Below are 19,147 nucleotides of genomic sequence, written 5' to 3'. Positions count from 1 at the left end.
CTCTCTTATCCAGGGCAAGGGCTTCACTACGTGCTACACTGTTGCCTTTCTTCTCAGCTTCCCTCCTCCCCAGAACCATATCCTTGGGAACTTTTAACTTTTAACCCATCTCTATCAGCTAGCCCAGTGCTCCTAGGCAAGTAGTCTATCACCTGCTAACCCCCTGCATCTGGGCTCCAGCCCATGAGTCATGAAGAGTTTGAAATCATTACCTAAACTGCCTCTGAATTCAAACTAGTTTAAAACAGATTGAACTGAAGATTTGCAATCATAAACAGCCAAAACAGATCTAATGGCTTCTTTAAGGAACTATTTTCATAAGAACTTGGGACTGTTTAAGCAACTAATATCTATAGTTCTCATTGCATTTGTTGGTTTGCAGATAAGAAACTGGCTTTGTTTTTCAATGTGTGCTTGTGTGAATGACTTTTCTGTAATATATAAATAGATTAAACTGTATAGTTCCTAAAAATGATTAATCTATGGGATAGTATCTAGTTTAATTTGGATGTACATTTGGATATTCCTTGATGGAAGAGGCCTAAGGCTAAATTCAGGATTGAATTTAGTTGTATATTTCCCTTACTGTAGAACTAATTAGTCAACTCCACAATAAAGTGTACAGGTAGATGCACCCAGTATATGCATACTTTCAGCCAGTGTTTATGGGAAACAGAATTAGGCAAATGTTCAGGCAGGTTTTCATAGTGTGATATCTGACTTATTTTTAACTCAAGAATCACACATATAGGCATTAATTTAGATTTATTTTAAGATTCTTTAAAACAAACCTCACAAGGGAAACATACAGCTAAATTGAATCCTGAATTTAGCTTTAGAACTCTTCCATCAACGAATATCCAAATGCATATCCAAACTAAACCAGATACTATCCCATACATTAAGCATTTTTAGGATCTATACAGTTTAATCTGTTTATACATTACAGAAAAGTCATTCACACAAGCACACACAGAAAAACAAAGCCAGTTTCTTAGCTGCAACCCAACAAATGCAATGAGAACTATAGATATTAGTTGCTTAAATAGTCCCAAGTTCTTATGAAAATAGGTCCTTAAAGAAGCCATCAGATCCGTTTTGGCTGTTTATGATTGCAAATCTTCAGTTCAATCTGTTTTAAACTATTTTGAAGTCAGAGGCAGTTTTGGTAATGATTTCAATGAAGTCATGATTTACCCTGACAAGAGAACTGGGTACATCCAGTTATAAGCAATGAGTTGCTTCTGACAGCTGAAAGAGACTTGCATTTTCTCCAAAGAGGCACAGACAGGACATACGACGTGCACTGACCAACTGCTTGCATTAAGACTATGTTTATATTTGATCTGTTTTACTTCTTTTCTGTCTTCTGAATGTATTGAATGGCTTTTATATTATGATTAAGGTATAATAGGGTCATTTTTTGTCTTTCTCTGTAGACTTTTTTTGTTTAAATATCCCTATGACATTACCTCTTAGCTGTGTCTCCAAATAAAAGTAATACTACTTTCATTAATTTGTGATGCTTTCAACCCTGATTGGGCAGAGCCTCTATTGTAAACAGACTTGAGAAAAGTCTCAAGCTTACTTTTAGTTAGTGATACCACTAAATAAATAAATAAGTAAAATAATTCTTTTGGTTAGTAAGATATTTCATTTCCTCAGGTATCCAACAGCGGAATCTGATCATGAATTAATTACTATTAAAATCAGCTACTAAAGAAAAAATAAGCTAATTTCAAGGTTCTAATAAAATTCCTAGGAGAAACACACAGAATGTATTTGCTTTCAATAAAAACTTATTAATTTGAAATATTTTTATTTCTCCTCAGGTTACATAGGGAAGTTCTGCATGAAGTTTTCCAGAAAACTGTTTAAAATATGTATCACATATTGTTCTTTATTGTATGAATCTTCAATCCTTACTTTTAGAATACAGAACTTCAATGACAAACTACATGAAATGCAAATGAAGCTATGATTGGTAGAATATTGGAACATGAGACAAAAAACATTTCTTCAGGAATTTATCCAGTTCTGTTATCCCAAGCCACCATCTCATCTAATTCCCTTCAGTGGCATAACTTGAAATTTTGGTGTCCTGAGCAGTGTATGTCTGCATGGTGGGGAGAAGAGAGTACTTGTCTCCTATAAAAAATGCTGCAGCAGTGGCAGAATGGGCTGCTGCTGCATCAACACAATCTCTCTGAACACAGGCTGCTATGGTGATGATGATGGCAGCACGTCCTGAGGGTTAGCTTTCTGGCACCCCAACTCTGAATCAGCACCTTGGCATACTGCCCACTTACCCCTCCTTTTTAAACTATTTTTCCCCTTTAGTACCTGATACTAATGCATTTTAGTGATTCAGAATCATGAAGTTGTGCAAATGTTTAGACTTACGTAAAACTTCATGAAATTGTATCCTGGTACCCTTATCTGCCTACAAATGTTTCAAGGCAGGCACGTTTTGTTCATCTATTTTTTCAGTAACTGGTTCATGGGTGGAGAGGACCAAAAATATTCAGTAACTCTTTCAACTGCATTTTTCATAAAAAATTAATTAAAACATTGATAAAGATGTCTCTGAAAGCTCTGCAAAATTTCCTGCTTTTGTGAAAGAAAAATGCTGTTTTCAATCACAACTAGGGAAGAGACCAAAAGCTTGAAAGCTTGATTAATTAACTTGCATGCAAATAGCAATTATGTGACCCAAAATATAAATACTAGAGCATAAGTAAATGTAATAAGTGCTATAAGGAGTGCAAGAGAGAATCAAAACATGTCTGCCAGAGACTACAATGGACAATCCCAGTACAAAAATAGTTCACTCTGGGAGCATCTAAACGTGCACATTACTATGGAACTGAATAATTAGCTCCACAGTAAAGCATCACCACCTATATGTGTGTCCACATTAGGGTGCAGTAAAGTAATTAACTTAAATCAATTAACTTTATTGGATTCATTACCTCTGCTGTAGGATGGTACTGTCTGGGACAAGTACTATCCTACAGCAGAGTAGTTACGTGTGTCAAAATGCACATGTAAATGGTGACCAGGGCTGGTTGGGGCATGAGGGTGCTACAGTATGGGTTTGACCCCCCCAGGCCACTTGCCAACCTGGGGCTGCTCTATCCTGGCTAAACCTGCTTTGGTCCTGGGCTCATGTAAATGCTGCACCCAGGAGAAATAAACTCCAGCATGAAGTGCACCAGAGTTTATTTCTTCATTTAAACTGCAAGTGTAGATGCACCCTCTGACACAAACACAAAGAGAAACAACAACAACAAAAGAATTAGTGCTGGTAGACAAAGGCAAATTAGCAGTCTTGGACCTGTACATACATTATCTCGGTTTCCTTAAGAGAATGGATGCCACAGATTGAAAGACAACAAAGAAATGTATTTGAAAATTTTAATAATGTCATATAAAGATGTATTCACTGGAAACTGGTGTCACTGAATATTGTACAAAATTTGGTTAAAAAATAATACAGTACCACTGGAACAGCCAACAGGAAAAGTTTGATGCAAAACACAACACCTAATGCTTTCAGTTGGGGAACAGAAGAACCAAGAGATGGAATTCATTCTTTAGTAACTGTAGAGGAAAAAAAAGGCATGGGGAGTGTATAGGGAGCCTGAGGAGAGGAACAAAAGCATTTTCTGACTGAAGGATTTTCTGACATGCTGTGCAAAATCTTTTAGCAAATTAGATGTATCAGCAGGATTTTGGCAGATCCCCATGAACATTCAGAGTTCCAGGATATGCACTTTCAGCACACTACTTGAGATGCTGTTTCCTAAGACTGCCTTTTGAAATATGTTTGGTTGCAAAAGGATTTCACTGTACAAAAAGCCAGATGCTAGATCCTAGCAGGTGTAAAAGTGTACAGAGATGACACAATCATTTGGGGAAACAATGCCATTGAACATCAGTAATGACTGAGATTAGTATTAGAAACTGCGAGGGATAACAACCTCAAATTGAATAAAGACAAATGTCAATTTCAAAGAGAAATAGCATACTTGGGGAAAAGACAGACTACAAAAGAACCTTTGTTCATGAATTAAAGATTCAGTCATTATTGAACATGCTTAAACCTAGAGCTAAAAAAAGAGTCTAGAAACCACCCATAATGTTGAATTATTTCAGCAAGTACATACTGAACTGTACAGCTCACATAGCACACCTAAGTCATCTCCTCCATTAGGGCACACAATGAGGTTGAATGCCACATCATGAATGCACATTTTGAGATCAGCCCAGTTGCTTCAATTCTTAGACCCACAGGAAGATACCAAACTCTCTACTGATACCTTGAAAGAAGGATCATGAACACTATTGTTAAGACTACCAGAACACTGAGCAATTGACATTCTCATATTGTCTTAGGGCTGGTGTAGCTTCAGAGATGTTATATGCCCGAACTGAAAAAGAGGCATTAGGTCTGGCTTATGGCTGTACAATATTCCAAGACTTAATATATAACTGTAGCTTTTCAGCTGCAACTGATTACAAACCACTGATTGAAATATGCAAACAAGGACCTGTGGGGGTCCCATCAAGGTTACATTGATGACTTTTGAAAACAGAGTAGTATGATATAACCCTGGAGTTCCAGCCTGGATCCTACTTAGTGATGGCAGATATACTCTCAAAGGTACTCTATTGGACAAACCACAACCTGGTTGATGAGCTGGAACAAGCAGTGAAGACACGTGACCATGATAAAAGTGTTGCAAGTTATATTTCAATTGTAAAATATGAAACATGAATAAAGGTGACAAAGATTCTGCCACAGTGTGGGAAAGATTGAGATATAGTCAGGTATAGTATTGCAATAACAGGGCAAAACCATTTCCATTTAAAAAAAAAAAAAGATTAAGTGTGCAGTTCACATGATGGACACTGGCAGATCAAAGTTATCACCTCATTCATACTCCACGATAAGAGACAAAGCCAAATCTACAGAAGGAATCACAACAACTTAGCTAATACAGGGGAAGTAAGAACATAGGGTGCCTGTATACACCATGGGTTTTAAGCCTCCTTAAATTAAATAGGTTTAGAAAACTTAAATTTGTTTATTTTGGAGCACTGCATCTGTGTGTACATGCACTAGGTTTTCAAATGAATTAAGCCTTGGAGCATCGTATCTGTGTTTACACACACTAGGTTTTCAAACAAATTAAGCCAAGTCCCTGGCCTGTGCTGCAGAAGAGCGGGATGGTCCAACACTGCCCGCCCCCACCCCGGCCCAGAGCCCCCCACACCATGCCCATGCCCTGCCATGCAGCTGTAGAAGCAGGGAGCTGGCAAACAAGGAAAAAAAAAAAGAAAATGACAAGAAAAAAAAAAGTGGAAGCAATTCGAAAGCAAAAGCAATTCAAAGGGGTGAACTACAAAAAAGTTGCATCGCCATCTGGTGGACAAAGAGGCTCATTACATGTCTTTGAGTGCCTTTGTATTTGCACACAACAAATCCATGGATGTGATGCTTTAATTCCTGGCAAGCCAAACTTAACTAGTCCAGGGAATTTTAGTTTAATGCACAAGAAAGACTTTTAAAGCATCGGGAAATCCTGCTTGTGCAAACAGATATGCAGTTGCAGCACATGAAAGGGCAAAAATTGTGGCGGGTACATGAGCCCATACAAACTAGTTGAAAATTTACAAGAAAACCCAGTAAGTGGCCATGGATATATACAAGGTCATGGGTAAGGATGGTCTTCCATACAGCAGAGTAGGAAGATTGCTAAAATGGCTGGACATTGATTGAGGTGCGTTACTTTAACATGTTACTTCTATGTTAAGTGATTGTTTGCATTAAGCAATTGCTCTATTCTGCAAGCTCTGTGTGGCAGTCTGAACTTCCCTACCATGTCTATTGTCATCCATCAGTTTTCCCTTGTTCAATATAAAAGAAAAAAATAAACAACTTAAGAGTTTGAGGTAGTGTTGGGGTGATGCTTCATTTAGTTTGAGGGTGTTATTGGTTGCTAGTTTAATTAAATAGCATTAGTTTAGATAAGCATTCTTAAAATAAATTTTAAAAGGATAAGATGTGTCACAGAGGAAGGCCTCCTGGACATGTAGAGCTTCTATACTTCCTGATCACTCTGGAAATAGTGTGGATGGGATAGTGCTACAGAACAAAGAAGGGGACTAAGTCACAAGTCACAGTTATATGATGCAGTAATAAGTCAATAGCTTCACTAATGTGGTTCTTAACATAAAGTTCCTAAATATAATAATAAAAGGCTACTATTACACTGTATGATGATACCAGTGGTTTCAAAGGTTCAGTGCAGTCCATGTATTTTTTATAAGATGAATCTCCTGATAAGAAAAAAAAATGTTATCTGCTAAGAATGTATGAGGCCAATTCCTCTATTCTGCAAGCTCTGTGTGGCAGTCTAAGCTTCCCTGCCATGTCTATTATCATCTGTCAGTTTTCCCTTGTTCATTATAAAAGAAAAAAAAGCAACAGGAATGACTTTCCTGCCATGCTATTAAGGCAGTCATTACATTGTGTGATTGAGGTTAATATATATCCAGAGGAAAGCTCACATAGGCAAATTATTGTCATAGAGTACATTTATAATGTGGTCACAGCATGGTTGAGAAAAAAATGGTTTTACAAATTGATGATAATTGAAGCTCGGTCAAAATAGAAGCAATGTTGTTTGAATTCTGGTTGGGTCATGTTACACTCCCATCATTTTTCATCAAGAGAAGAGAATATTGTTGAAAGAATTTTAATATTACAACATATGCCATTTGCTTCCTATTGAATGCAATGTTTGATGTTGCTGTAGAGAAACAGCTTTTGCTTTTTTGACCTTTCTACAAGTTAGTTGCCTCTGGCCAATACCCATTATGTGGTTTATAATTTATCTGTGCAAACTGGCTATAAAAATGGTAATGTTTTATGTGGCTCAGGGTGCCTACTCAGAATATCATCCTTGCTTCATGATCTTTCTATGTGCGAAGTGCTTGGCTAGGTTTAACATTAAATGTGTATGATAGAGATGTATGAGCATTTCAGTCCTAATTTCATGATAAACCAGTGGGTAAAAACTACTTTTTCCATAATCCTATTGCAGGTAGAAATCCTTCCTCAAAATTAAAATGGATCCTTATTTGTGAGTGCAGTCCCAGCCACTAGTATGACATTTACAGCTTTTTTTCTTGCAGAACTTCTAAGGTCCTTCCGAGACACGTAGTGCTTGCTGCTCACTGAAGAAGTCCTGTCTGCTTAATTATGGAGCTTTAAAAACTTCTCTCCAAAGAGGTAAAATGCCTCTCCAACAGTGTAGAAGGATTAACACGTTGAAGTGATACTCTGGAGATCTGGGTTCAGTGTCAGTTTTGACGGTTCACTTATTACCAGGGATCCGGGTTTTCTGTTTTCCATTTCCCATGGAAAAATGGAGTAAACCACAGATTTTATCTTTTACCAGAGGCAAACGCGTATTTTTGGTTTTACAAGAGAAGCCCGTGGATTTTGCCATTTTGCAATGAGCTACCTGCAGGCTGGCAGAGTTCCAGGGAGGAAGGTGGAGAGACAAGGGGCACCATGTGCATGGACATGCACATGACCCCAGACAGCCTGCACAGCAGCTCCAGTAGGTCAGTAGGAGAGAGAGCGAGCTGGGCAGGGCTGAGGCTGCTGCCCAGTCAGGTGGGGCTTGGGGCCCAGGGCTGCAATGTGCAGCTGCAGGTCCCCAGCGGTGAGCAGGATGGGGCCATGGGTGGCTCATCTGGGGGAGAGGGAGGTGGAGGGCTGGCTCCCTGCTGCTGCACACACTCCTAGCGGGTAGGGAGGACCTGCACCCCCCAGATATGTACCTGAGGCAGGTGCTGGCTGTGGGCTCAGGCTCCCACCCTGCTTCCCTTCCCCAGGGCCTCTGTAGCCTGGTGTGCATGACCTGGTGTGGCTGGGGACAGCGGGGCCTTATGGGGATCTCCTCACTGCCGCTCACCCCATCACTGCCCTAATGATGTGCGTTCTGTGTCTGCCGCTGCTTTGAGGGACGCAGCCCCACGTCGCTGCCTTCATTGCAGCTCTGTGTGCAGGAGACGCATTACCGGGGCAGCGCGGGGTGAGCAGCAGCAACGAGATGCCTGCGCAGCTCTGCTGCTGCCTGCCATACTGGATCATGCCTGCTGGGCTCCCGAATTCCCAGGGGAGGGAAGCAGGGAGGCAGGGAAAAGCTGAGCCTCATGGAAAAGCTGCTAGCCGCTATTTCTTGATACCCTGCTTCCCTCACCCTGGGCCTCCAGAGCCCAGCAGGCATGACCTAGTGCAACAGGCAGCAGTAGAGCTGTAGGAGGATCCCCTCGCTGCTGCTCACCCATCCCCACTGCACTGGCAATGCACCTCCTGTGCATGGGGCTGCAGTGAGGGCAGCAGCATGGTGCTGTGCACCTTAAAGCAGCAGAAGGTGCAGGAAGCGCATCACCAGGGCAGCGGGGCATAAGCAGCAGTGAGGAGATCCCCACGCAGCCCCACTGTCCTCAGTTGTGCCGGGTCATGCCTGCCAGGCTCTGAAGTCCCTGTGGGGAGGGAAGCAGGGCGGGAGCTCAAGCCCACAACCTGTGCCTGCCCCAGGTACAAATCTGGGCTCTGTGTCCCCTGGGAGCATGCATGGCCGCAGGGAGCTGGCCTGCACAAGCCCACAGCAAGAGAGAGTGGGGGCAGGGAACTGAGGACCAGGGTCCATAGTCCTAACAGCTGAGGTCCCTTCCTGTAGGGCTGGGGGAGCAGGGCCTGTGGGTGGGGGGCAAGGGGCACCAGCAAGGTCGTGCGAGCTGTGGATGGGGAATGAGGGGCACCAGCAGTGCCGGAGGGGCTGTGGGGTGGGGAGGGGCTTTAATTTTAATCACAGAGGAAGAGGGCCAGCTTTGGGGGTTTTTAGCAGAGAATGTGTGATTTTTTAGCAGAGGATTTGGTATTTTTTATCAGGGAAAACCAGGATCCTTGCATATTACTCTGTGCCACTTTTCTAGCTGCAGCATGGGGATAAAATACTTTCTCTATTTCAGTTGTTGTAAGGACCAAGATATCAGTGTTTTAGATTTGATATTATACTACTAGTCTTAGGTACAATTTATACCCACTGCTTAGATAGCTTTATGGCAAACACTGCTTAAACAGATGTTTTGAGATAAGAACAAAGATTTTGGAGCCAAAAGATGAAATAATGCTTCTTTTCCATGGGCTTAGAATCCCATTGGAGAGGCAGAATTAATGCAGTTTATCTTGTCCTGTCCTTACTGCATGATGGTGCAAGGCAAAAATATAAATATATTCTCAGGTTGACATGAGGCCTGAAGATTTGAATCAGAAACTGTTCAAAGATGAGTTTGTCATGCTCAAAAAGATATGATTATTTGCAAGCCTGATTCAGCTGTTTTTATTTTGCAAAATTTGACACTAGTAACATAACATAACATAACATAACATAACAAAAAAATCCTTCTTTCTTTACTGATGGCATTAAGTGGGGCAGCCCAGCTCAAAAATACAGATTCTGATGTCAGTTACATCAGCATACAACAGGAGTAATTGCACAGAAGACAACAGGATTACTCTGGGATTACACAGGTGTAAACAAGATCAGATCTGGCCCCAGAGATTGAAAGGGTTAAAGATGATATGGATAAACAGCACTCACCCACAAGGTGATGTGTCATAATACAGATTGTGGCTTGTTGTGGCTTGTTGACAAGATTGTACTAAGAAGTTTGTACTGGTGCAGCTTTCTCTTCTTGGGCAGAGAAACTTAACTATTGTTTTCACTCTGATATCTTTAACTAAATTCTCTCTTGTGTAAATCACTAATTTGTTGTCAAGTAAGGGCAAGAGAAAAACTGCTCTAAGGCTAATCTAAAAGAAAATGATTGTGCGTGTAAAGCACTCTGGACATGAAAAGTGCTATCTATGTAAGGCTAAGCAGTACTAGTGATATTGTGGTTGGTTTGTTTTCAAATATATATATATTTTTTGCTGTAGCTTGTTCTACATTTGAAGGCTGGCCACTACTCTTTCCACTTCTTTCTTCCCTCCTCCTGTACTACTGATACTAAGAGATAGCCATATTTTGTAGTATTTGTCCACTGTATGATCAAATCCACACACATACATGACCACACATTCTTTAAGACTCTTGCAATAGATAGTGGAGATTGTGAATAACATAATAAAATGAAATGAGGGTAGATGGAAACTGTGAACTAACAAAAAAATGCCATTTACTTTTTAACAAAAAAAAGGATTTTGATTACCATTGCATTAGATTTGACTGCATTTGATTATCATCTTTCTCTCTTCTAAATATCTTTCGTCTACTAATATGTTCTGATTTCATTCTTACTCCTTATCTTTCATTCAAGCTGCTCACTAAGGTTGTGATCTAACTTGCACTGAAGTCAACAAAGAGATACAAGATACAGCTTACCTTAGTGTTTTTTAAGAAGTTTGACAAGGAAGATATAAATGTTGTAAGAAGCTAGAATATAATGATGGATATAAATGAACTCCTTTGTCCCTTTTGTCCTTGTCTTGTATTTCCTTTGTTCTCACTCTATAACATTTCAGAAACAGATGTGTTAGTATTAAGTTTCATTCCTTTCATGGCAGGATACTTGATCTTCCTATTCTCTTTTTAGTAGCTTATTGATGAGATACCATATTTGATATCACTTAATTTTTGTAATTAAAATATTGATACATTAGGAAAAAATTCTTTCTTAATTTTTTTTCAAATGATGAACAATGATGTGTTCATACAGGTTCATTTTCCTATCTACCACTTGAAAAGCAATGATGACATATTGCTGTTTGAAATTGCCCAAAGCAGTTACTGTTTTTTCCCTTTTTAAAGTGTGGGCCCTCCTACAGGTCTAACATCAACATCAGCAGAAGCTTGTCCTTTACAATACCTGTTCACTGGGTTCATTATGCTTAAAAATACTTTGGAAATGGATTGACACCTGCAGAAGTTAACAAAGCATAAATTAATTTAAGTAAATTATTTTAATCATCCTTTTTAAATGCAGTTAATGCCACTGCACTAAGTATTTAAATACAGGTAAAGAAGGAGTGAGAAAGGCATCCAATAGATTCCATAGTAATAATTCCTGACACTTACTTTAGTACTTCTAATAAATAGTTGTCACATACTTGCAAAGGTAAGTATAATTACTCCCTTTTGTATAAATATAGATGCATATCTGTTAGATAATTCACTTCAGCTCCAGCCCCAGGAAAAAGTAGAAAATAACTTCCATACAAGTCCTAAAGTCTATGGCATTTATGTATATGTATTCATTTTGTAATGTACATTATGTAGCTGGTCTGATAGTTGAAAGCCATTAAATAAAGTTTTGTAAGTTTAAGCTAAGAAAGCATATCCACTCTGCAAGCCTATGTAGTTGTTGACACAAGCAGAGCTGTGTGTCCAGGAATAGAATTTCTCTGGGCAGGTAAATTCTATAAAGGCAATGTAGATGAACAAAATATGGTCCCTTGGATGATCATGAAAAACAGGATGCCACCCCAGGTTGTATATATACTGAGTATTATTTATATCTGCCAATATAAACTTTGATCCAGCCAAATACTTAAACACATACTTAACTTCATAGAATCACAGAAATTAGAGTTGGAAGGGACCTCAGAAGGTCATTGAGTCCAACCCCCCTGCTCAAAGCAGGACCACGCCCAACTAGATCATTCCAGCCAGGGCTTTGTTGAGCTGAGCCTTAAAAACCTCCGAGGATGGAGATTTTACCGCCTCTCTAGTAACTTGTTCCAGTGCTTCACCACTCTCCTTGTGAGAAAAGTTTTTCCTAATATCTATTCCTTGCTGCAACTTTAGACCATTGCTTCTTGTTCTGTCATCTGTCACCAATGAGAACAATATAGCTCTATATTCTTTGGAACAACCCTTTAGGTAGTTAAAGGCTGCTATCAAATCCCCTTTCAGTCTTCTCTTCACTAAACTAAATAAGACCAGTTCCTTCAGCATCTCGTCATAAGTCATGTGTCCCAGCCCTCAAACCATTTTAATTTTCCTCCAATAGACTCTCTCCAATTTATCCACATCCTTTCTATAGTGGGGTGCCCAAAACTGAACACAGCACTCCAGATGTGGCCTCACCAGTGCTGAATAGAGCAGAATAATTACTTCCTTCAATCTGCTGGCAGCACTCCTACTAATGCAGCTCAGTATGCTGTTAGCCTTCTTAGTAACAAGGGTATACTTCTGACTCATATCCAACTTATTGTCCACTGTAAATCCCAGGTTCTTTTCTGCAGAGCTGCTGCTTAACCAGTTGCTCTTAAGCAGGTAGCAGTGCATGGGATTGCTCCGTCCTCAGTGCAGGACTTGTCCTTGTTGAACCTCATGAGATTTCTTTTGGCCCAATCTTCGAATTTATCTAGGTCACTCTGAATGCTAGTTCTACCCTCCAGTGTAACTCCAGTGCAACCTCTTTCCTCTAAGCAAGCTTACAGTGAAGAATGTGAGACAGAGTTACCAAGCAAACTCTAGCAAATGCCCCCTTGCTCTGGTCTCCAGTTAAACGAGGAGTGTAAGTCTTTGTCTAGATGTTGAGTTTTAGATGCTAAAATAAAACTATGTCGTTTAGTTAATCCTAATTACAAAAAAAATAATCTTACCTTTTTGGCTCCCCTTCAAAGAAAGGGGCTGAAAACTGTCCTGTGAACTGACTAGTGAATTGCTTGCAAACTGTCCTGTTTGCTTCTTCCTGTTCACTCCTTCAAGCACAATTTAAGCACTCTTCAAATTTCAAGCACACGGTAACAGGGAAGTGGTTCCAGTCCCTGTGCTGGCTGATGAACACTGTTGGGTCAGGGGCAAGGAAAACACCTACACTGAAGTATCTGGTGGGGTTGAGCAACCACTGGAACAGATGGAGGAAAGGTCCATATGCAGTCCTGGATGAAAGAGCAAGAATCCAGTAGCATGTGGTCATGTGCAGGGGAGCAACCCCTCAGTGGTCTTCAGGAGTTACATCAGACTACAAAGAAGGAGCTGGCATGCATAGTTACTCCTGGAGAGAGGAATGCACAGGAGCCTGGGAATGCTGCGCATGCCATATGGAGCCAGGACTTCCCAGGACCAGACCAGTGAGCGACACCGGGTGAGTGCAGGGGAACTCAAACTGTGTAAAGAAAAGTTCTGCTTCCAGTGAGATAACACATTTAGACTGAGTGGTGTCAGATTGTGGGTAAAATGATGGAATGATCCTACAAGTCTGACATCTCATGCATCAACTAGAGTAAAAACAGGACCCTTAATGTAATTAATACAAAAGATAAAGACTTGTAAATTCAAGGATAACTAATTGATCTTTGGCAAATCAAGGGAGACTGATGAATTCATTGATGATTAATTGTTCAGCTCTGGATCAGGTGGGACTGTGGAATTCATTGAGAGTTAATTGTGGAATTCATTGATAATTAATTTAGCTTTTGTGAAACAAAAGGGAGGCTGGTGATTGCAGTAATAATTAATCTCCTGTGTGTGGAAAAAGTGAAACGGGTGTTTGGTGATAAGCAGTTGATCTTCTCTTATATAAAAAGGGAACTGTTGAATTCATTGATAAGTAACTGATATGCCATGAACCATGGGGGATGGCAAACTTAATTGATATTTGATTCTATTCCTAAGCCATTGGGGAATAAAGTAGCCTTAACGACTAAATTGAGACTTGATTGAGGTACCCCAAGAAGGGCTTGGGGCCATAGACTGAGTGGCAATTGTCAATGGAGGGGTTCAGAATCCCCAACATAAGGCTACAAATCTGGATACTGAGGCATGAGTGGTAAGGAGCAAAGTGTAGAGTAGCAGGAGCCCTGCAAAGAGGATGACCTTCAGTCAGGTGGATCTCTGTTCTTTCTCCCTTGAATTAACCTCCCTTGAATTTTCTTAATAGCAAGGCATGGCAGATGAGACTGAAGGGAAATGGGAGCGGGACCTGTTAGATCAAGACAAGAGGAGGGACTCCCCACTTGTTGCAGGCTTAAATCAAGGCCAATAGACACATATTAACATAAATATTTGTATTAGATTCCTGTGGTCTATGCGTTCCTATCAAATGCTGTTCATCAGCACAATAATATCAAGTATAAGAAATGATTCTTAAGAACTTAAGTTCTATCCAAAGTAAATTATTATTTTTTTCTTCCTTACTCTTCACTGCTCTCAATAGATTTTCTGTGGGAAAAAAGAAATACTCTAGTGTTCAGCTGAATAACAATCTGAAAGTGTTTAATTGCCTGGATATTAGTTTTCTTACATACATCAAGATTGCATGTTTCTTTTGTAACTCAACCAACCAGCAGCATGCCATTCAGAACTCAGCTGGACTGAAATGGAGATTTTGAAATGGAAAACAAAACAAATCATGCCAATTCATTTTCAAGTGTATCAGCCTCTTCACTAGCAGATGAGAACAAATTAAATCTATTTGAAATTCTGGCAAATGGTCTCTTTTACTTGTTTTACCTGACGTGAACAGCATAATGCCTTCATGTGTGATTTTTTTTTCTTATGTTTTTCCAAGATTCCCAGATAAACAGCTATCAACTATAGCCATTATAGGATCTTGTGTAATGGATAAGCCATTTAGGACATTAAATCATTTGATCATTTCTCTTTGAAATGTTTACGATAAACATCAGAAGGTATGTCTACACATGCATTTACGCCAGTTTAAATTTAGTGTGCAGTAAGTTTCTGTGCAGGAAGCAGGAATAGGCCAACATCTATTTGTGCAGGTGACCTGGGGCTAAATGTAGCTCCCTGCCATGTGCCTCTGTGGCCACGGTAGGGATGGGCTCCAGCCTCTAGTCACATGGCTGCCAGCCCTTGGGACTAACTTTAGTCCCAAATTGAAACCAGATCTGGCTGCTAGTACCTGGGACTAAATTTACTCCCAAACTGAAGCCAGGAGAGCAGCCAGCCAGGAGCCCTGGGGGTGGGTTAAAGTTGGCCCCCTAGTGACTGAACAGACCCAGCAGGGAGGCCCCCTAGGTTACTGTACAGTAAACTGTATACATGTGCATTAATATGCAGTAACTAATTCGGCATAAAATTGATACCTGTGTGATGCAGGTATCAAATTTGCGTTCAAGTCAGTTTAAGTTGCCATATTTACTGTGCAGTACAGGTGTGCATGTGTAAATACTCACCATACTGCACAGTAAATTCAGTTACTGTGCAATAAATGTGCATGGTAGACATGCCCCGAGAAGAAGACAATGTCCTACCGTCTTTCAGAAACTAGTTCTATACTTGGCTCCTTTATGCCTGTTTCTAGTAATATTGGTAGCTATTTCCTGTTTAACCACACCTGCAACTCATGTTCATGCATAAGGTTAAAAAAAAAAAAAGGGCAAGTAGCTGTAAACAGGCAATAGTTACCAATTTGGTGGGGGAGGAATGGGTGGAAATACAGCCCACTAATCAGCATGTGTTATGTGCTCCCTACTGATGTGTCTGGTCCACATAGGAAAAGCACCTATCAAAACTCTCACCTGGAGCACCTGGTTTGTTAGTTCAAACCAGATTTGTTGTACCCCATGTTTCAGCCCTGAAAAATCCTCATTCTTGTTCGTACTGGAAGGGCCAAGGTGGCAGATATCCTACAAATCTGAGTTTAAAAGGCAGTAAGCATATCTGTGAATTTTGTGAGCACAAATTAGGAAGACAGCTCTGAAAATGTAACTCACTAGGTAAAGCCACAAAGCTTCAGTACTTCTGATACTTATCTGAAAAAAATCTTATTCAATTTTATTCTTGATGATTTTTCTCCCTTCTATATATTTAAACAGACCTTCCAAATATTGTGCACCCAAGTTGTGAAGCATCATTTGGTTGATTAAAGTAATTTTTAATATTTCCATACCTGCCTGAAATTAACTATGTGGTAAATAGTTGTTTACTGCTGTTTGAAATAAAGAATCAGTCCCTAAATACAAAAATGATTGTGAATTCTTTCATGATCATGTCATTATTTTCCATTTGTCATGCTTCTTTTAGTTTTCATTAGGTTACTAGCTACCCACCTTGGTACCTCCTTAAGAAGTCGTTTAAATACAGAACATCTAATCATATGAACATAGAAGGTTTCAAACTTAAATGGGCTTGTCTACACATGACGCTTTAATGCACATTAACCTAAGTTAATGTGCATTAAGGGTGCACATCTACATATGTGCACCCTTAATGTGCATTAAAAATGGATAATTTAAGCTATTCTCACCTAAATTTGATACCTGCAAATGCAAGTATCAAATTTAGATGTGAATTGTTAGCATGTGTAGACATGTTAAAGCACATGGATGCTGTGTGTGTTGATTGATTCAGAATTAGCTTTAGTCCTAACCCAGTCCACACACAGCATTAATGTGTTTGATTGCATGCATGTGTAGATGCCTGCCTAAACCTACTTAATGCACATTAACCTATTGCACATTAAATTTAGGTACTCTTGAATACACGTGTAGACACACTCACTGCCTTTTTAATCTGCTATCGTTTCGATTTTTTATGACAATTCTCAGAAGTCTCTGACACTTCCAGGATATGTTTATTTCTAACATTAACTATGATTTTATATCATCTTCCCTACTATGTTCATCCATGTTGTGAGGCATATCAATAATTGTTGATAGACTGTATTGCTCAAACACACCTTTAAATATGCTTTGAGTATTCTAGGCTTTGACACAGCTGGGATTTCACGTTGTTTCTTTATCACATAACTTTTCTTCCTAATTTTTACCCTTTTTGCAGGAGGATGGGGGGCAGATTGTGCCTGTAATGTTTAGCTTTTATCTCCAGATATATATATATATAGCATTATATAATTTGCTTTTATGCCTGTTTTAAGAGATTGCAAAAATTCTTTGAAGTAGGTAATATTCCCACTACCAATGCTGTTCTGCAGCAAAGCCTGGAAAAAACTATAATGCTTTGTTGTATGATCCTGATTAAACTAGATCCAGGGCTTTGGCAAGCCCACATAATAATTATGTTTTACAGTTAATATTAAATTACTTAAATTTTTCCTAACCCTGCTGCTTAAACTAGGGGTTCTTAGATGATCCCAACATATCACTAAAGAGGAGAGATTCCTTAGGTTATCAAAAAAGCAATCAATACCCCATAACACTGATATAATCTATATCACAAATCTCACCCAGGTTGTATCCCTGTTCTTTGCTAAAATTCCATTTTTTCAAGAAAAAAGATCATGAGTGAAAAACAGTTTATGTTTTGTTCTTTACATGGCATTCTCAACCCCAACTATGGGTACAAATGTGATAATCTGACTATGCATCAAACTCATTTACAAAGGTTTCAGAATTTTTTTTTTTTTTACTTGAAAATACTTAAATATCCAATCACTCAAAGATCTACATTCCTTCTTGTACTGCAACATTGCTCCAGTTGCGGCAGCTGGGAAATGTACATATTAAGAGAAATTCTACGGTTGTATATACAATACGTTCACATTTTTTATGGACCCTAGGTTTCTAATTGCACTACATGGCCTATTAATATCCAAGCATCATATTGTGCATTTCACATAGGTAGATAAAATACTAAACTTTCATTTCAAACTTGCATTTACCCTGAAGTGGTGAAAATAACTGGAACAACTAAACTGGAAAATCACTCCAGCTAGGAGCAGGGAGTGAGATATCATTACCTCCAAACTTTCCCATCAAAAACCCCAGAGTTGTTAGCAGGTATTAGGTGCATGATTAATAACCTGTTAATCCTTGGCAAGCATAAACTGAAAATCTACCTGTGCCAAGTTTTTCATGACATCCACTGATATCCCTTTCCAGTTTCTTTTTTCTTCAAAAACCAAACTTAGAAATGACTAAAAGAAGTTTACCAGACTTTTCTTCATTTTTGTTTTATTTTTCTGACAGTAGCAAGGAGAAGTCAGTGTAACACACCCTGAAAAAGCCTACATAATTAAGAATCAAGAATAGTGGTTGATGCCAAAATCAAAATGCACAGATGATAAAGTGATAGATCCATGGAGTAACTCACAAAAAAAAAAATCACAACCTGAAGAAAACTGAAAACAAAGCAGGGGGGTATTTCCTTTCCCCCACCCCTTGGAAAAGAAAAACGTTAATACTTTGAACAGCTAAGTTATCTGTCTGAAGAAGAAATGTATGAGCCAGATCCCTTTCTACCAATTAGATGTATGAGTGGACTTGGGCCCCTAAAAGTAAATCTATTTCACCCTGCTTCAGTCCCTGAAAAACAGGTAATATGAATGGTGTTTAGGTCCTCCTCCCTGCTTTTTTCTGGCTCAATTTTAAGTGTAAGTTAATGGTATGTTACAAAAAATGCGTAGACCCTGAGATGGTGCAGAGTCACTTGGAAGAACTGGATGCCTTTAAGTCGACAGGCCCGGATGAGCTCCATCCGAGGGTGCTGAAGGCATTGGCCGACATCATTGCAGAGCCACTGGCGGGAATATTTGAACGCTCGTGGTGCACGGGCCAAGTCCCAGAGGACTGGGAAAGGGCCAATGTGGTCCCCATTTTCAAGAAGGGGAGGAAGGAGGATCCGGGCTATTATAGGCCAGTCAGTCTCACCTCCATCTTTGGCAAAGTCTTTAAAAAAATTATCAAGGCTCACATATGCGAGAGCCTGGCAGGACAAATTATGCTGAGGGGAAACCAGCACGGGTTCATGGCAGGCAGATTGTGCCTGACCAATCTAGTCTCTTTTTATGACCAGGTTACAAAACGCCTGGACACAGGAGAAGGGGTGGATGTCGTATACTTAGACTTCAGGAAGGCCTTCGATACGGTATCCCACCCCATACTGGTGAACAAGTTAAGAGGATGTGACTTGGATGACTACACAGTCTGGTGGGTGGCGAATTGGCTGGAGGGTTGCACCCAGAGAGTCGTGGTGGATGGGTTGGCTTCGACCTGGAAGGGTGTGGGCAGTGGGGTCCTGCAGGGCTTGGTCCTTGGACTGATACTCTTTAATGTCTTCATCAGTGACTTGGACGAGGGAGTGAAATGTACTCTGTCCAAGTTTGCAGATGACACAAAGCTATGGGGAGA

This window comes from Alligator sinensis, unplaced genomic scaffold (genome assembly GCF_000455745.1).
Source record: "Alligator sinensis unplaced genomic scaffold, ASM45574v1 scaffold124_1, whole genome shotgun sequence".
Lineage (NCBI taxonomy): Eukaryota > Metazoa > Chordata > Crocodylia > Alligatoridae > Alligator > Alligator sinensis.
Note: the sequence above shows the minus strand (reverse complement) of the source record.